Here is a 6,000-nt window from a genome sequence, read left to right on the forward strand (position 1 = left end):
GTGTCACAGGCGAGTCTCTGCTGCCTGTCTGTGCTGCCTGGCTGCTGGCGGCCACTCGTCGGGCGAGTCTGGATCGGGCTCGTTCGTTTCTGGGTTTTCGGTTGTGAGCTGGGATGAAGCTGCGTGCGATTCTGGGCTTTCTGCTGTGTGTTTCAAAGTGTGTTGCACCCAGAGTCTATTTTTGGAATCCCCCACCGTTGTGCGCCAGCTCCCAGCGCGAAAGCGTTTTCGCCAAACCATTTTCATGAGAATGGTTTCCTCACGCTTTTTCCTGCTGTTTTTGCTCGGCTTTCTCTCGTCTGGAGAGCACTGTCGCCACTTAGTGGGTCGGTAAAATAGGTTATACACATTCAATAGCTCCCATATTTTTATAGGAGATGTAAAAGGGTTTGATCCACGTCCCACCGTAAAAAAAAAAAAAAAAAAAATTTGACGAGTTAACTCGTCGACGGCAGTCAACCGTTGTTGTTTTTTTGACGAGTTAACTCGTCGACGGCAGTGAAAGTGTTAAGCAGAGGCTTGACTCTAGCATCCTTTAGATAGCCAGAACAAGACCCGAGGACAGAGAGGAGTTGATGAGGGTAGTGAGGAAGGGAGATAGGTCAGGGGAGATGGTTTGGAGGAGAGAGGAAGGGATAGGATCGAGGGGACAGCAGGTGGCTCGGTTAGAGCTGATGTGTTTAAGCACATCACCGGGAGAAAGGGGAGAGACGGAAGTAAGTCTGAGGACAGGGGGCAGAGAAGCAGGGTTGGAGTCTGGAGTGCTGTTAATGGTATCTGGAGGATGGAAGGAAGAGCTGATGTCATCCACCTTCTTAGTAAAGAAGGTTACTAAATCATCAGCAGAGAGGGAGGAGGGGGAGGGTGGAGAAGGTGGAAAATAGTTTGCTGGGGTTGGACGCGGAGGACTGGATTTCAGAGATGAAGAAGGAGGTTTTTGCTTTTGAGACAGCAGAGGTAAAGTTGGAGTGGATAAGGTGGTAGGAAGAGAGATCTTCAGGGTGATGTGATTTTCTCCATTTCCTTTCAGCTGCCCGAAGCTCTGTTCGATGAGTTCGCAGAGATTCAGTCAGCCAAGGAGCAGGGGCAGGGCATCGGGCAGGCATAGTGGTGAGTGGGCAAAGAGAATCAAGAGCGGAGGAGAGAGAGGATAGAAGAGTGGTGGAAGCCTCCTCAGCAGACAAGAGAGAGAACTGCTCGGCTGAAGGAAGCAAGGAGAGGACAGCAGAAGAGAGGGAGTTAGGTGAGAGAGTTTTTAGGTTGCGACGGGAGGTGATAGAGTGAGTGGGTGATGGGTGGGAGGTGGGGAGTTAGATGGGAAGGGAGAAGGTTATAAAGTGGTGGCCGGATACAGGAAGAGGGGTCACAGTGAGGTTGGAGGTGGAGCAGGATCTGGTCTTGGCGGGGATTGAGAGAGGTAGAGGTCGAAGGATGAGAAGAAGTTCAAGAAAGGCAGAGATTGCAAGGTTACCGACTGGATGTTGAAGTCACTCAGGAGAATGAGTGGCGTACCATCGTCAGGAAAGACTGAGGGAAGGGTGTCCATCTCGTCGAGGAAGTCACCAAGCTGACCAGGCGGGTGGTAGATTACCACAATGTTGAGCTGTAGACTGACTATGCTAAGAAATACTGGATCAACAGAGGTTCTAAGCTCCTCCCAGGCAATCACCCGCTCGTTGACAGAGGCTGGTGGTCACCTGATCACAGTCAGCTGTGTATTAACGGCCCAAATAGCCCAAATAGCAGTCTAAAGTCTACAGCCCAAATAACAGTATCTAAGACAATTTTAAAAAGACAGGAAAGAAAGGCAAAAAACAAACTCACCAAATATAACAGCAAAAAGTGCAGTAGAGACAGACAGGCACAGCACAGCTAAAAAGCTGTCAGCAGAAACTCAAATTGGGGTCCGGGGACCCCCAGGGGTGCTTGAGGGGGTTCCAGGGGGTCCCCAGCCAAAAGGGGGGTAATTTATTTTCGTTATAATTCCATTCATAAGTAACACAATGACTATTTTGGTCATGTGTTTTATACACTTTTTGTAATAAAACATCTAAAAGCATCAATCTTATCTTATGGGGGACCGTGGGACAAAATCCTATCAAATGGGGGTCCGTGGTCTAATTTTGGTCAGTTTAGGGGTCCTTCATGTGAAGAAATTTGAGAACCACTGCTTTAGTCAACAAGATGACAGGAAAGTCATTTTGGAAGTTCAAATGTAGGTCAGTTTTGGAGGTAGTAAAGCAAGTAATGTATAAGTAGCATATAAAAAGGGGGAAAAGAAATGTGTCTCTTGTGACTGATTGCACTGATGTGTATGTATATATATATAATATAAGAAAAAAAAGAATAAACAGATAATGTCCAGATCTGGACAATATTGCAACTGGTTCCAGATATAAATATGTATATATGTATGTAACTATACAACCAGTACAGAGTGAGTTGTGGCTCAGGAAAGCACAGGAAAGGTACTTTTGAAGCAGGGGTTTGTTGTCTCACTGAAGGATAGTTTGACATGGACATGTGGGGTGTTTGTGGGGATCGAACCTGTGACCCACCAGTTACGGGACGTGCTCTCCTGCCTCCCTCCCACACACTCGTATGGCACAAGCACAATATTTGCCTGTCCCTACCTTTGCAGCACTGTTGCTGGTGTGTTGTGGAGTTGTGGCTCGTCGGATTAGCAGAGCAGCCGGTTAAGCGTATATAAGCCAAAGAGGAAATGCTCCACCTGTGTGGGGAGAGAAGTATTATGCAATTTCAATTAGGAAGACTATCACTCATCCATTCATGCTTTATCTTTATCCAGTCAGAGTTGGTGAACATGTTCCTTCTTTTTCCAGAGAACCAATCAGACTTAGCCGTCACTCACTTCCCTCCCTTTTTCAAAGAGCCAATTGTCTAAATTACGGGAGTCACATTACTATGCTATCAGATCTATGCTGCTGTCACTCCAGATGCTGCACTTACATCCGTCCCTCCACCACCCCATCACCACCACTGTCCAGCATCCTGAGGAACTCCGCAGGGGGATGTCTTAATTCCAGGTGTACTCGCACAGTACCTTTACCATTCACAAATGGGAGGAGTTCCTCCATGGAGTTTACACCAAAGTTTACATCTTGTTTCATGTCATGAATAGAGTTTATCATTAAGCATTGAGCATTCATAGTCCTGATTGAAGTAGCTGATTGCTTTTCTGTAAAAAAAAAAAAAAAAAAAAAGCAAAGAAGAACTCTGACAAACTGTAGTGATTTTTATTTTATTTTTTATTTTTTTAACTGAACTATTTCCCATCAACCTGCATGGGGAAGAGCTGAACATTTGTAGGGATTTTGTTTGTTTGTCAGAAATGTCCAGACTGGGCTGAAGCTTTGGGTTTTTGTCAGAATGGTCCTTGGACTTGGATAGAGCTTCATTGGATGGAGTTTTTCCATTTCTGTCAGTCAAATTCAAAGTCAAATTGAGTCCTCAGAAGTTAAACTTGAGGCCATTTTGTTTCGTCTCCGTTAGCGGAATATCAATGGGCTGCTGCTGTCCCAGGTTTTGTAATAAGTTTGCATTGTTGAAGCCTACAGTCAGTATTTACTTCCATACACCACCTCCCACGCTTCCATACACCACCTCCCACCCTTCTATACACTGCCTCCCACGCTTCCATACACCACCTCCCACGCTTCCATACACCACCTCCCACGCTTCTATACACTGCCTCCCACGCTTCCATACACCACCTCCCACGCTTCCATACACCACCTCCCACGCTTCTATACACTGCCTCCCACGCTTCCATACACCACCTCCCACGCTTCCATACACCGCCTCCCACGCTTCCATACACCGCCTGACCGCCTCCCACGCTTCCATACACCACCTCCCACGCTTCTATACACCACCTCCCACGCTTCTATACACTGCCTCCCACGCTTCCATACACCACCTCCCACGCTTCCATACACCGCCTCCCACGCTTCCATACACCGCCTGACTGCCTCCCACGCTTCCATACACCACCTCCCACGCTTCTATACACCACCTCCCACGCTTCCATACACCACCTCCCACGCTTCTGTACACCACCTCCCACGCTTCTATACACCACCTCCCACGCTTCTATGCACCACCTCCCACGCTTCCATACACCACCTCCCACCCTTCTACATCCCATGCTTCCATACACCGCCTCCCACGCTTCTATACACCACCTCCCACGCTTCCATACACCACCTCCCATGCTTCTATACACCACCTCCCACGCTTCCATACACCACCTCCCACGCTTCTATACACCACCTCCCACGCTTCTATGCACCACCTCCCACGCTTCCATACACCACCTCCCACCCTTCTATACACCACATCCCATGCTTCCATACACCGCCTCCCACGCTTCTATACACCACCTCCCACGCTTCTATACACCGCCTCCCACGCTTCCATACACCACCTCCCATGCTTCCATACACCACCTCCCACGCTTCCATACACCACCTCCCACGCTTCCATACACCACCTCCCACGCTTCCATACACCACCTCCCATGCTTCTATGCACCACCTCCCATGCTTCTATGCACCACCTCCCACGCTTCCATACACCACCTCCCACGCTTCTATACACCACCTCCCATGCTTCTATGCACCACCTCCCACGCTTCCATACACCACCTCCCATGCTTCTATACACCTCCTCCCACGCTTCTATACACCACCTCCCACGCTTCTATGCACCACCTCCCACGCTTCTATACACCACCTCCCACGCTTCTATACACCACCTCCCACGCTTCTATACACCATCTCCCACGCTTCTATACAGTACACCACCTCCCACGCTTCCATACACCACCTCCCACGCTTCCATACACCACCTCCCATGCTTCTATACACCTCCTCCCACGCTTCTATACACCACCTCCCACGCTTCTATGCACCACCTCCCATGCTTCTATACACCTCCTCCCACGCTTCTATACACCACCTCCCACGCTTCTATACACCACCTCCCATGCTTCTATACACCACCTCCCACGCTTCTATACACCGCCTCCCACGCTTCCATACACCACCTCCCACGCTTCCATACACCACCTCCCACGCTTCCATACACCACCTCCCACGCTTCTATACACCACCTCCCACGCTTCCATACACCACCTCCCACGCTTCCATACACCACCTCCCACGCTTCTATGCACCACCTCCCACGCTTCCATACACCACCTCCCATGCTTCTATACACCACCTCCCATGCTTCTATACACCTCCTCCCACGCTTCTATACACCACCTCCCACGCTTCTATGCACCACCTCCCACGCTTCTATACACCACCTCCCACGCTTCTATACACCACCTCCCACGCTTCTATACACCATCTCCCACGCTTCCATACACCACCTCCCACGCTTCCATACACCACCTCCCATGCTTCTATACACCTCCTCCCACGCTTCTATACACCACCTCCCACGCTTCTATACACCTCCTCCCACGCTTCCATACACCACCTCCCATGCTTCTATACACCTCCTCCCACGCTTCCATACACCACCTCCCATGCTTCTATACACCACCTCCCACGCTTCTATACACCGCCTCCCACGCTTCTATACACCACCTCCCACGCTTCCATACACCACCTCCCACGCTTCTATACACCACCTCCCACGCTTCCATACACCACCTCCCACGCTTCTATACACCACCTCCCACGCTTCCATACACCACCTCCCATGCTTCTATACACCACCTCCCACGCTTCCATACACCACCTCCCACGCTTCTATACACCACCTCCCACGCTTCCATACACCAACTCCCATGATTCTATACACCACCTCCCACGCGTCTATACACCACCTCCCATGCTTCTATACAACACCTCCCACGCTTCCATACACCACCTCCCACGCTTCTATACACCACCTCCCACGCTTCCATACACCACCTCCCATGCTTCTATACACCACCTCCCACGCTTCCATACACCACGTCCCACG

This window comes from Poromitra crassiceps (genome assembly GCF_964638095.1).
Source record: "Poromitra crassiceps genome assembly, chromosome: 1".
NCBI lineage: Eukaryota > Metazoa > Chordata > Actinopteri > Beryciformes > Melamphaidae > Poromitra > Poromitra crassiceps.